The sequence below is a fragment of the Anser brachyrhynchus genome (genome assembly GCF_964034855.1).
Source record: "Anser brachyrhynchus genome assembly, chromosome: 3".
Classification (NCBI taxonomy): domain Eukaryota; kingdom Metazoa; phylum Chordata; class Aves; order Anseriformes; family Anatidae; genus Anser; species Anser brachyrhynchus.
The window spans coordinates 35,350,226-35,364,974 of NC_137696.1; the positions used below are offsets into that span (position 1 = coordinate 35,350,226).

The 14,749-nt window shown below is 39.0% G+C and overlaps 1 protein-coding gene across 7 annotated transcripts in view; it reads left to right on the forward strand.

Moving 5' to 3' along the window:
* The window catches only part of LRFN2 (leucine rich repeat and fibronectin type III domain containing 2), a 227,815-nt gene that overhangs the window by 122,649 nt on the left and 90,417 nt on the right, over nt 1-14,749 (forward strand). The window contains exon 1 of one of the 7 annotated variants that reach the window (XM_080585101.1): nt 9,629-11,940. The exons of the other annotated variants lie outside the window; for them this stretch is intronic. The gene's annotated coding sequence lies outside the window, so the exon portion shown is untranslated. Of the gene's footprint in view, nt 1-9,628; nt 11,941-14,749 lie in introns of those variants that run through there. 7 annotated transcript variants of the gene reach the window in all.

A 14,749-nucleotide genomic window follows, 5' to 3' on the forward strand; every position in this document is an offset into this window, starting at 1 on the left:
CATGTAGTGGTGCATTTGTGGCTTATCTGGCTGTGTCTGCACCATGGAATATCTCTCTACATCCCCCATCCTTTATTTATTTTTTCGAGTTCACATTTACAACCTAATTTATTTTCTTACCTGATGGTCTCTCTCCTCTTTTTCCTGTCGAGTCAGAGTATTAATGGGAAATTTCCTTAATTTTTAATTCAAGTGATAATACACCTTAGAACCTTAGTTAACATGTTGCAAATCTCCAATTATTCTACAAACTGTTTTGAGGTTGATATGGACTGATATCTTTATATAAAGCACTACAAACCTTTTCTGAAATTCACAGCAAATTAAAGCCTACAAAATTAACTAGGGTCTCATGTCAGTGTGATTTAATTATGATGAAAATTCCTAGCATGTTAACTAGTATTTTAACATCAAAGCACTGGACTCTAACATAGGGAAGTACTGCTATAATTATTGGTAGGTACCCTAACTTTCCTGAAAAACTTGGTAAAAGTCTATAAGTCTGGTAAGCACATGGATAACTAAGGAGGCAATATGATTGAGAGGTCTGAAAAACACTCAAAATTAGGACATATGCACTATACAGCAGAATTATCTTCTTTGTATATTATATACTTTTTGTTGTTGTTAAATCAAAGCATCATAATTTCAACAATCTACGCAGCTAGATTTGCAAAGAAAATAGGTGCATTCCTGTTGTGTTGCTTTAATTCAGTATCATAATCCTTAAGAATTCAGACAGCACAAAAAACAAAAACAAAAACCAACAGTGTAGCTACAAAAGAAAAATTGCTGTGATGTTTATGAATTAGAAGTGCTTTGTGCTTCACACAGCCCAAAAAAATGGAATAAGAAGCACTCAGTTTAGAGATGATTTCATGTTTTCACAGTTTTTGTCTGTTATTGTTTCAATACAACCCATATTTTCTCTGTTCTGTTCCTTCTAGTATGTGCAACAAAAACATTAGGTCACAAAAAATAATTTTATTTATTGCTGCTTGACTTGCCAAATCTCCCCAGACACTTACATTAATGGATTTATTATTAACCTTTCTCAAATAAAATCTAAGAAAAAATAAGCAAAAATTTTTTGGTCCCTTGAACATGAAGTTAAAATAACCATGGCTTGTGGTATATTGTTTTCAGTTTACTGTGAGTTACCTCCTGAATTCAACTTTTCCTGTGCAGTCAATATACTAGTGCTCAGCAGTCATCTACAGAACTGCTGTTTGATTTTACGTCAAGGTTTTTTGTAGTTATTCTTTCTTGTCTTTCCATAGCCTCAGTGAAGCACTTTTTCCTTTCAATTCTTTCCTTTTCTTAGCATTTCAAAAGATTCCCATCCATTTTTTACCAGGCAGCAAAGGTGAAAGCATCTCTGTAATGAAAATATGTATGAAGAGAGCAGATCAATTTGCAGTGTCACAACATTATGACACTCGCATCACAACACAAAGCACAAAGGCTGTGCTCCCAGGCAAGGAGCATGCCACACAATCACTCTAGGCAGGGTGTCAGAGCTGTTCCTGATTTTGCTTGTCCCCTGCTGAAAAGGAGATAAAAACCTTCAATCCTTACTATCCAGCACTGTTAGAACACAGTGCAGCAAAAAGCAAGGGGGAACGGACAAGGTTATCTTTAGGCTTTTGAGGAGAATTAACTGTGTCACTGAGCATTTTCTGCTTTTAGTTAAGGGCTCCAAAGAAGTGCTCTTTCTGCAGCTTAACATTCATGATGCAGTTTATTCTGTGCATAGTAGCAATTGATAGCTGATGATAGGGTCAAATCTGCTTTCGGCAGATCAGGATCCAAATTTGGTCCAGCAAACCAGGCAGTGGCAACAGTGTAGCAGACCTCTGCAAGGAGCACAACCCTGTGAGCTGCTTGGCAGCATGCACCAAGCCCTAAGGTGTGCTGCAGCATTTAGAATGACCTCTGTGTTGTGATTCATGGGTTTACCACTGAATTTCATCCAGCCATGTGTTGCTTGCTCTGCTTCCACAAGCCAGAGGAGCTGCAAAAATATTTGAAGTAGCAGGTGGAAAACAGATGTGAGCTCCTTTTCTGTCCCCAAAGTTACACCTTTTCTATTCATAGCAAACATGCAGCCTGATGTCTCACTAGGACAGCCCCATTTTCCTGCTAACACCACTCTACGTGTGTGTGCGAGGAATGCTTTCCAGGTAGCACTACAAAACAGGCTGATCTCTAGTGGGAGTGGCAGCCACAGGCTGCAGAGATGTGTGAATTACCTGGTGATCGTGAAGCAAAACTGTACCCTGGCCATTATCCATGCTCTATCAAAGGAGTGGCTACCAGTGGTCACCTGGGCAGGGAATTTGCCAGCCTGGTTGTCCAGCACAGTCACATTCATGCTTCCACCCTAGATGGCCCCACACTTCAAATTTGCTACCATAGGGAGTGAAGATGGAGTGAAGAGAGAGAAAGTGAAGGTGGTGTAGATCTTCCAGTGTTATAAATCAGCCCCATTACACTGAACTCCATGGGGCTGGCCAACTGCAGGTCTACAGGCAGCATGGAGTAGTCCTTCCAAAAACTGGCATTGTAAAGTTCCTGGAAGTGAGGGGGAAGCCTTAGCATTCACCTTGATTTCATGTCACAGAAAATTTTGTAGTCCTTTATAAAATGTGGCTAGTGTGCTACTGCTTGTTCAGGTATGTGAAGTAGAAAGAGACAACAAGGTACTTGCTTGTTTTGATCAGTGGGAAAAAAAAATAAAAATCCCTTCTAGTAGAAACATATCGAAACCCTGCAGCCATCACATAAAATATATCTATGGAAAGCTGATTCTTGTTAATCCCAGTTGTTTCCCAGTTGTTGATTAGAAAACTAGCTTAGGGCTATTGAAACTCTTCCCATTAAGTAACTCTGTAGAAACCAAGGAACATCCAACCTTGTCCAGCTTAGAGAAGGGCTAGTTTGAATACCTAGTGTCCATCACCTTCTTCTCCAAAGGTAGATCAGTCAACTTCTCCCGCATTAGAGATGAGCTGGTTGAGCTTAGCTGGCCAATTGTGAGCGTCAGATATAATTTGTTGTTCAGAGACAGATCTCAACAGCATTTTTTCTCTAGGGTATGTTATGAATACCTACAGACCTCAGTAACCCCTTGATCTGTACAGCTGCTTACCCTCTCCAAAACAGGTAAGGGTTAAGTGCTGCAATCAAGCCTTCTGTCAGAAACTGAGACTCATTAGCAGGAAAACACAATCCTAAGCAGTTTGCAGTACTGTGTGTTTGTGCAGGAAATGAAAGAGCCTGTCTGCTGTTTCAAAAACTGAGGGGATAGTTCCTCTCGCAGTCATTAAACCTCAGTAAGGATATTTTAAAAATAATCAATTGTTCTAGTCTGGGTGAAACAAAATGTCTTGTTGACTCTATATTATAAGAATGCATTTGAGATCCACCTTCTCCTTTTAGACATTTGGGCTAATTTGATTTAACAGAGTATCTTCAATATCTTGCTATGAGAAAAGAGAGAAGTGGTATGTGGCTGAGTTACACCATGTGCCAGGATGCTGAGGCTCAGCAAAGATAAAATAACCTCATAAATAAACAACAGATGGCCAATGGCCTAATGCTTTGCTTTGGGTGAACACGACAGGGATTTATTCTTTCAACCTGGAGAAGGAGCCTCAGAAAGGCTGAAACTGCAGAAATGTATGACATGCGGGCGGACACAGTTTGTTATGGGGATTCGGTCTAAGCAGATGGTATTAGAATAGAGAGCTATTATTAGGCATCTGCTTCCCATCTCAGTTATATGATGTGTAAGGTTTAGATTAAATTCCCCAAGGAATGCCTGGATCACTTACTAATTTGTACATGCACATCTCTGTGTGTCTTACTTTGAATTCAGATGATGGGCTGCATCCTGAACTAGGTTATAGAGACATATATTTGTAGTAACTTCACAGATTTAGTAAAGCGATGCCAATGTAACTGGAGGCAACATCTGTGTTCTCACTGCACAGAGAGCTCCTCAGTGCTAAAGTATTAGCTAAGGACTGATACCTGAAACAGGCAGAAACTCTGTGTTGTCTGGATAAACATGAGTGGAATCACACACTTGTGATGGCAACAAGGTGTAAATGTTCTATGAGACCTGCAATTAGGTATAAGCATGATAGATCAAGATTTCTTTCTGCTTTATCTCTGTTTTGCCTAGTAATTGGGCGTATCACAGGCTCAGTGCTATGGACATCTTCATGTCAGCCAGTGCTGGACTTAAGGCAGGAACAGTCCCAGGCCCTCCGGGGAGGCTTTCAAAGCACCTGTAGTGATGAGAATGTCATGTCTTACAACAAATTAAATTCTTAAGGCACTTTTGAACACTGCTTTTTGTGCTTTCCATGTGAACAAAGTAAAACTGGTCAGCTGGGTCTGCAGAAGACAAGGGTTTCTCAGCTTGAAGGCCAATCTCCAGCAGCAGATTTTAATAGCACAACTGCACAGTTGCCCCTGGGGCAGGTAACCAGTCATGGTTGCATGTGCTAGCAGCAAGGAGCAATACCCCTTGGCACCTTCCCAGCTCCGTAACCTGCCTTGTACCAGAGAGAAGGAGCCACTGATGGCTGCCTTGCTAAGAAGTGCCCTGGTGGGGCAATGATCTGGCTGTTCTCACCTTTTTTTTTTTTTTTTCCTCAATCCCTTCTTTTCTATTATTAAGTAACAAGTATGTTGCTGTGCAGGAAGGTGTTGCTGCAGGTGTATTGCAGGGGTAGCTGAGGCTGGTATAGTATCTACTTGATTCCAGTGGAGAGGAGAGCTGGAGACTGAACTTCAGCATCAGCAAGTGATACAACCTCTGTATAAATATGTATAACAAAATTCTGATCAGATCAAAGAAAATAATGTAGTTGATAAGTTGTACTCTAAAACACTTTCAGGCTAGCATAAATTGCTCTATTAATAAATAAACATAAAGATGTAACAAGCAGTTCTTCCTTCTTATGCAGAGAATCTAAGGAATAAAACCTAACCACTGAGGTCATTTTTCAGTCTTTGAATTTCCACCATCTTCTGCAAAGCAAAAAGTACATTAATTTGATGTTCTTGTCAGGTTCTATACCATGTCATTTATGGTTCAAGTTACTGTATTTAGAAATGGGTCTGTATTACCAAAGTTATTAGTGCTTGAATATGAGCAAACTAACATCTGTTCTACCTAGAGCAAGAGAGAAGGTGTCGACTGATGTCCATCAGATTTTTGAGACCTACAGCAACATAAAAATCCAAATAACTCTTTTACCATTCTGACAAATTTCCCAGCTACTACAGACAATGCTTATGGGTAGAGGGAAAATGGGATACTTCTCATCCATCCTTTCTATAACTATAAATCACTGGCTTAATTAAACCTAGTTCGTACGATTGCGTGAGAGCAGCCATACCTCTCTCAGCCGTAGTGTGTCTACAGTCTTATTTAATCACATTATACTTCATTTCTGCTGAGTACTGAGCCAATCTCTCAAAAGGTTACAAGGCAGATAAGGCATGATTAGTAACAAAGTAAGTTTTCAGAGGAAAGTTTTCTCTCTAAGGACAGAGTGGAAAGGGATGGGTGGAAGCTAAGATCCCATTAAGCCTTTGCAGGTGAGGAAGGAAGATAAAGGGGTGGGTTACTAGTCAATCTGTCTCAGTCCTGTAAAAAAGCAGTGTCAAAGACCATTCCACTGACTGAAAAAAAAAATAATGTTTTGGATTGTTAAGTTTTACATTTTCATTTTCAGTACTGAAAATCATTCTAAGTGGAGAGAGAAAAAAATAAATACCAAAATGAGAATAAAGTCCCTTTCATGAAAAGAGATGTAATGAGCAGAGAAAATTGCCTCTTTTCATTACAGCCTTAAGCTTGACCTCATGCTCTGTCTCACAAGCTGTATTTTTCATTATTATCCTCAGAAATATTTTATATTCCATGTGCTTTTTCTTCCTATTGAAGAAATTCAGACAACGATGGTGATGAGGATCCCTATTTTATGGGAGCTAACCTGTGTCAGTCGTTCATCCACTCAAGGCTTCTAAAAATCCCCAAAGTGTTTCTCTCTCAACATTTGTAGTCAATTAACACTTCTCACCTTCAGCAGATGATATTTCATATTGGGTAAACTGTATCTATCACAAAGAAAAAAAAAAGAAAAAAAAGGGGGGGGGGGGTAAGTTTTATAGATAGTTAAAGCAAGTAGGAGTCTACCCTAGCATAAATTGCAGATGGCGTAAAATGCAAATGTCAATCTTCTATTAATCACCAGCAGCAATATTTTCATGTTAAACTTAAAACTTAGGAAGAACATTGCATCTAGTTCTCTCAGTATCTTATTGAGAAGGTAGAAGATTATAGGAAAGAGTGGCAAAAAGTATTTATTCCTCCTTTAGAAAGTAAGGTACAATCAATCCTGACTTCAGCATTAGACCTGACTGAAAACAGAGGCTTTTGAAGCATAAAAATTCTTGACGTATCTAAAATATCCAGCTAAGGAAATCTACAATGTGAAAGTGTCTAGAAATAGGCAATGAAATGATTGTGAACCTGGATGAAATAAAACAGGTAACAAGGAGAAACACATTAAATATATATATATATTTATTATGCCACCATTTTTCTTTAGCAATGGGATCAAGTCCAACTACCCATTAATCTGCACCTATATGCATTATTCAGGGAACTCAAATCCAAGTTGCTTATCATTTGAAGCCTGCAGGGTTAATTTTCCAAGATAGGTGTATTGTTTTTTTGTTTGGTTTGTTTGTTTGCTTGCTAGTTATTTTATTTTTAGTTATTCTGTAAGTGCATGTCCTATATTCCTGAGTGTATTTCTGTGCATTTGGTATTATATTACTAGCTCATCCCGTCATCCTTCGTATTCTTTCTTGTACTTATTTTCTTCCCATTCTTTCTTCACATAAGACTTTCCAGGTTCTTAACCACCCAGCCTGGTTTTATCTGAAGTTTTGCTTAGTCGTAATTTTGTCTTTTAATTTGGAGATGTGTGTTCACAATATTCCATTATTCCAGATTAAATAGTTATAATTGCATGAATAAAAACCAAGTTCATAGTTGGATAGAAATTGTATTGAAAGTATTTTCTTTCTTTTAAACTACTGCAATTTTATTTTCTTTTGTCAGAAAAAGCAGACTTAAAATATAATCGTTTTTGGAGAATAAAGTGAATGTTTTTCCATCCGCTTTTTGCTGAAAAATTATTGATAATCAAATGTAAAGGAAGAAAAAAAGTAATTTCTAGATCTAATTTTTTTCTTCCCAAAAGCTGAAAGTTGTACTCATTTACTGTGTAACCAGCATGTTCAACATTAATTCTGCTAGTTTATGCCATTTGGGAATCTGAAACAATATGTCACAGACCAAACTTCTTTTTTTGGTGCTGATCCTGTACAGGTGTGTATTCCTTAACTATGGATTCTCAAATCTCTTCTAAGATGGGCAGATCACTTTCACAGAAGTTGACTAATTTAAGAATTTAAGATACTCCTAAGAAACAGAGTTTAGTGGAGCTGACATATTTTCAAAGTTGGTTGACAACCTACATCCTTAACAGAAGTTGACAAGGCACAGCTACTGCTCTTCCAAGTCTTTTCATGTAGTCTTTAAAAAGCAAAATCAGTTTCCCTTCTCCTGCATCTGTCAGGATCATATATTCATCATTAGATGGATGCCATATCCATTATTTTATGATTTAAAAAAAATAGTGGTGATAAATCCCACAAGAGATTAACACATCTGAAGAGCCTAGTGAGGTTAATTCTCTGCCCGTGCACCACTGCTTCCCAATGAAAGCTTTGCAGCTGAAAAGGAAAGACCTTCTCCAGCACGTGTTTTTTGTATTGAAGCGATCTTTTATTGTTTATTCATGCTTAGTATAGCAAGGAAGACCTATTTTCCTCCAAAGAGCCTGTTTATACTGCTTTCTAATTTTCCATTTCAGTGGCTTTATGTCTTGTCCTTCAGCTTTGCACAGTTTTCTCTGCTAGTGGAGTTTTCCTCTTCTTGCAAGCTGAGAGGCACAACTTGGGAAAATAGTCTTTTTTTTTTTTTTTTCTTTTTTCAATTAAACCTATTTAAAACAAAACGAGGTACGAACATGTCTGACGCACTTCCTGCATATGTCCTGCTGGCTCAGCCAAGTGATTTAAGCCTCAGTTTGAAACCCCATGATGAAACAAGGAGTACGAATGCAAAGCCATCTCTAGAGTACAATGGATTCAGTGCTCTCTGCAGCTGTTTTGCAGATACAAGAGAGGTATGTCCATGCCTATTTGGACTTGGCAAGAGTGAAAAACCCTAGGGACTCAAGCTCAGTGACACCATTGTTGAGTGTCAGCTTCATATTGAATGCTGACATGGCTTGTTCAACTTGTTCAGCCAAGTGGTTCCTGTGATTTGTCTTGAAAGCAAAGCAATACACTACAAGAAAAATAGATTACTTTCTTCCTTTTTGGAACTCCTGTGAGTTAGAAACACCCAAATGAGACCTTAGGTGATTCCTGGAGCTCACAATACCTGCTGAATCCCAAAGGATTTCCATTCTGGTTGTTAAGGGAATTCCCAACTGATTTTATTTATTTATTTATTTATTTATTTATTTAAGATATTCTACCTAAGGCATTGTTCTCTGCAAGGAAAGTAGTTCTTTTCTTGAGAGCACTTTGCAAAAGTGATTGTATTGTCTTTCAAAACATAGATAACCCCACTGCCAGCTTTCTTTGTGAGAGGTAAATGACAGATCCTTGTGATGCAAACTGTGTTGACTGCAACTTAGGGTCAAAAGTCATGGCCGCTACCTTCCTCACCACACCAGCCATGTCTTTGGTCTTTCATGTGCTGCAAAGATTTGTCAAGCTATTTTTAATTAGTCTGGCTGCTCAAAGTTTCAGGCTGCTTAAGGGACTAGAGATTGCAAAACATAATGCTGAATTCATACAGCTTTATCATACAATATAAGAAAAATATACTTTGGAAGGGATCTCAGGAGGTCTCCAGTCCAATGTACTGACCAAATCAGGTCCAGCTGTGAGGTCAGACCAGGCAGATCAAAGCTTTATTCAGTCAGGTCTTGAAAACCTTCAAAAATGGAGACGATTCCGGTGCTTGATTGTCCTTACAGACAAAAAGTTTCCTCTTATATATAGCCTGAACATTTCCTGCTTCAGTTTTTGAGTATCGTTTTTTGTTGTCTTATTACACTCCCCAGTAAAGAGCCTAATTTTGTCTTCTCAATGTCTTTCTTGTAGGTATTGAAAAGCTAACGATAGCCCCCCCAACATTTACTTCTCCATCCTCAAGTTGTTTGTAGGCAATTTTCCCTCTCTAATCACTAGTCTAAGCATCCACCAATACCAAGCTTTTGCTTGTTGTTGTCGTGTCTATTTATTCCATAACTTGTTATGTTGTATAAGTAAAATAAATTCCTCTCTCATCTGCCTCATAATAAGCACTAGTATAGTGACCATAAGTCTATAGGCACTCATCAGTTTAGCCCCATTCCCCTGTTTAGTCAGATGGAAATTCTCTGTGATTCAGGCTTGCCTTTTTAATGTGCAACCTTTTTCTACTGTGGCATTGGATGCAATGCTCCTCTGCCTCAGCAATGCATTGCAGGGCCTGTTGTTTCTTTGAAAATGTGGTGGGAGCTGACACAGAATTACCCATCCACTCATGGGACACAACATTTGAGAAGGCAATTTCCCTAACAGCACTATATTTTTGAAGATTTTTCTTATTATTTCAGGAATAATGGCTGGTTCTTAGCATGGGTCACCAACCAAGAAATCTGTGTATGAATTAAGATATATGGTTTAAATCCCTATTCTACTATGGATTTCTGTTCAGACTGCATGTGTTTAAATAATAAGGCATTTATCTAATCATTTATTATAGACAAATAAGGAAAGTAGGCACTGCCAGGGAATGATTAATTCCCTCCTAAACCAGACACTTAGGACAGTTCAGCCCCGCAAGCATCTCTTTTTGTCTAATGACTCTAAGGAAAAACCTAGTTTCCTAGCTTCACTGCAGACATCTACACTTAGACTTCTAAAGTTAGCTGACGTGAATCCTCTTGGTTTCTCTCAGCCTCAGTTCTTGCACCTTAAAATTGTCGGTTCTACCTCAGAAAGTATTAATGGAAGAATAACCCTTAAGGATTTCAAGTCATCCAGGTAACATATAATAGCATGGACTGTTGTTTAGGTTTTTTGTTTGTTTGTTTGTTTTTCATCTAGTGAAGCATAGATAGTGTAGTTGTGTTGGGTTGAAGCAGTACAAAGCATGAGATGGAAGATCTGTGGCTGAGCTCTTCTCAGAACAGGCACAACACACCTCCCAGCTGCTTCCTCCAGGGCAGCATTGCATCCACTGTCCTGGCCAGCCTAGGTCACAAGACACAGAGGTGGTGATACTGCTTCTCCATGCAGGTGAATCTGCCTTTCATCCTCTATACTGTGTTGAAGAGGAGGAACCAAATTAATGAAACTCAGAAATTCACCTCAGCTTCCTCAGTTACAAATCGTGCTTTAAATTTTTATGTGGATTGGTGTGATGGGTATAATGTATGATTCCATTTCAGGTAATTACATTCTGCCTGCTTAAAATTCTCCCTGTGGTTTCCACTGGGAAAACGATTCTTCATTCCTCTCCCCTGCATCCTGCTGGGTAGGTAATATTGCTGTCAGAGTGGCTGCTGTGTGCCACCCCCATGCCCCCCACGTACGTTCATACACAAATTGTGGTGATGTTAGACTGAGCCCTGCATATGCAGATTTTTGTCCTGCGCGCAACTGAAATTGGCTGAAATTGCCTGGGTGTAGCTGAGAGCAAGGTTTGACCTGCAGCTTTCAAACCACAGGGGATGAAAGGAGGCTGTGAAAATGCAGCGTTATAGTCAGTTTTTGTGCCAGGAGAAAGCCTTTTTATCAAGGATCCAGAACCATATAACTCTTCCACATCCCCTGCTGAAGCAGGTGAATATTGTCTGATGGGTTGTGACACCAGGTTATCTGAGGCAGGGAGAGGGGAAGCAATCTGCCTGCTACCACGCAGTGTGAACAGAGTCAGACAAGTGCTGGAAACCTAGCTGGAGCTGCTTTGGAAGGTAACAGCTTCCCAGCTAGATGACACAGTCCTACAAAAGGTGTTTTAAGTTGGCCTTTTTACTGGGCAAGCAGCCTAGGAGCACCTATGTGATCACTGCCTGTTGAAAGAGGCGGCAAATAGAAACAGAGGAGGGATAGCTTGTCTTAGAGCTCCAACCAACTACGAGCACTTTTTAACTAGGCACTGACTTGGTGGGAAAGCCATGGCTGAAAGGCAGGTGGGTACCAGCTTTTGTCTCTTCTGCCAAACCCCCACACAGAGCAGACCTTATTTTGTGGCCCTCGAGGCTAGTCTCACAATTCATTTGGGTTCAAAACTCCCTAGCCATACATACTTTTCTTTTTCCTGGGCTGCTGTCTCTCATCTCCCAGGCAGCTGCAGCACTGTGGTGTGTGCTGGCAGCCCTAGAGCCTGCTTCCTGGTGGCATGAAATGAGGCAAGAAGCCCCAGGTGTTTGCTCTGCAGACTGTGTTTCTTCGTTCTTTTCCTACATCCCTACAATTGATCTTTTTTTTTTTTTTTAAAGTTATTTTTTTTTTAATTCCCTTGCAAATGTTTCCTTCTCAAGATATATTTACATTTTATTCATGACTCTGTCAGGATTAATTTCAGCGCTTCACGCTGCCTGTGACTCCTCATGTATAATGAATGAAGCAGCAGCTGCTGCAGCTGACAGCCTGGGCACTCCAAGGGCATATACGCACCAGCATCATTGGCAACTTCTTACCAGAAAGGATTTAATAACCCTGCGGTCTGGACAGCACTTCTGGCCAGGGCACGCTTTAGCAGCTCTAAGCAGAAGTAAGGTACTTTTCAAATGACTGTCTTGCTCTTTGACTACATGCATTGATAATAGCAAAGGCTTTGGGTTCATCAGTGTCTAAAGGCTTTAAGGTGCCTGGACTTTTAAGTGTCTGGACTTGATTGCATTGGTGACATCCTGGGGGAATTACTTAGCCATCTCATTACTGTAAGAAACTAATCCTGGATCTAGAGTAGCACATGGACAGAGCCTCACATTTTTCCTTTTTCATCAAACAAAATAAATTATTTATAACATAACTCTCTAGAGTTTCTCACCCAATATAGTCTCGGGGTTGAGAATGATACCTGGCTCTGCCACTGACTTCTTGAATGACCACTGGCATGTCACTTTATCTTGGAGTGACATAGCCTTCAGTTTCACAATGGAGGGCTAATAATAGTTATTTTTTTTTCCTCCCAGCTTTTTGTTTATTTAGCATAGAAGCTTATTGAGAGGAGCATATTTAATATTTGGATTCACCCTACCAATCTGGCACCTTGGTCTTCCTGGAGATTCTTAGGCTGAGCCATAACAGGAGCAATTACATTAATAAACCAATGGTTTCGTGATCTCTAATTGAAATGCCACCTCAGCCTTATGCATCAAATTCCACCATCCATTTACCATCAAGACAAAAAAAAAAAAAAAGTGGAAATTATTCCAAAAGATAGTGTTTTGTCTCTCTCTCTTTTTTTTTTTTTTAATGAGGGAAAAATCAATTGTGAGGTAATTTGGGGGAAAAATATATTTCAGATTAACATTTAAAGAGATCAAAATATCAACATTTCTAGATTATCATGTTTGCTTAAGCAGAAAATATTATTATTTTAAGTTTCAACATCTCTAATTATTATGGACTTCTTTAATTTTGATTCTATAAATACTTTTAATATTTTGGCTTCTTTGCCATCTTTAGGTTGTACAGGAAATTTCACCTACTAGATTGTCATGTCAGACTTAAACTCTGTTTTCAAACCATCCCAGTTATAACCTCAGATGACAAAACATTTTTTTTTAAATTTTTTTCATCTTCACATTCCCTTTTGAACACAACTCACAAGATTCTGTATCCCACAAGACTGGGATATAGAATCCCCCCTAAAGTCATCAGTAACTATTATGGCATTACTCTATATATATGTCTTGTGGCTCATAAGTGACATGTTTCTTTAAATATATATATATATAATAAAATAGTAGAGATAATCAGTGATGAATCTTAAAAGGATGGTGTCATTAAAACTTCTTCCAAAATGCTGTGTAAATATTGTAGTCTTAGAGAATAATTAAATGTCCAATTTGAGTGAAATTGGACAGATTAGCTAGGTGAAAAACTATTCATCCAGGGAGTAAGGTTTGGTGTGCTGATTCTCACTAACTAATTTTAATAGTGTCAATTTGACAAATGAAAGAGTTTGTTAATTTTTCACAGGTGGGAAAAATGAGGCCTGTGATGTGCAGATGGTTTGTCAGTCACTGGGAAAATCAGGATCATCACTTGGAGGGATTCTTAGCCTACAGTGTAGCATGCAATCAAAAACACCTGCTTGGCATCAGCAACCTGAAATAGTGAGGCACCACCCAGAGTAGAGCACCTATTTAATGACGGATTTTGCAGACAAAATGGCTCTGGCCGTTCATTCTGTCCACTCCTATGGGGGAATGCAGGACCATTATTCTCTACAATGTCTCAGCAAAGGGATTTTTCCCAGATCATTTGTCCAGTGCTTTGTTAAAGCAGTTATACCCAATTACTGCAATTACTGTGACTTCCACTAATTTTCCTTTCCCACAGTTATTCTGTACTTGAATCTTTTTTTTTTTTTTAATTTATTATTATTAGTAATTTTTCTTTCCACTAGCTGAAGAGAATGCCAGGCAATTTGTCCCTTTCATAAACTAGAAATCTCTCCAGTCAAGAGGTTCAGGTTCATTCAGATAAGCTGTCACATAAGTAGTTCTTCTTTACTCTTCTGTTGTACCCTTGCAAATTTTGTAACCAAAACAGACCTTAGAACATTTATTAAACAGGAAAATCCAGGTGCTGGCAGTTCAGAAGATGCCACTTTCCTCTTTTCAAGTGCTAATATTTTTTGATCCAGAATGGTTATGAGCAGGACACTAACCAAATAACATCCCACACACACAAGCCATTCATCCTTAAGATTATCAACTGCCTGCTAACTCTTCTCTTGTGAGATTTAACATCCTGGCCATGGTCCAAGCTGTACTGTTAATACATTCAACATACACATCCTAAAATGTACCCTGCATTTTCATCAGGGCACTGTATTCTTTATCAGCTCCCGTAATGGTAAGTGTTGTTGCTATGCACAGTTAAACACTGAGAGACTGCTCTGTGCTCCTGCGGGTAGTGCTAACATTTGTTGTGCTGTATTTTCTGGTATAGAAACATCTAGGTTCATAATTCCCAAACTTGTGAAAGCCAAGACTTTATTGTATTTTAAGGAAATAAAACCAGTCATACCCATCCTGACTCCCACAAGATGCTAAAGAAAAAAAAAAAGACACACACACACACACACACACAAAAGACCCATTAGTGCATAATCTGATGCTTGAACCTTTGCATCCTCCAGATCAGGAAATGAAGTTTTTGATTTTCTTGTATCTGGAATCTGTCAATAACCTGTCTTTATACCAAACCATGAGGTCCCCAGCAGGGAATGTAAAATATTCTTAAAAGTTGAGAGGGCTTGTGTGTAACTTAATTCTTCTAAGTTTCATACTCTTACATGGAAAGGTTGCCCTGGTGCAGAGTGCCTCTGAGAAGAGGGCGTTCTTTGTGC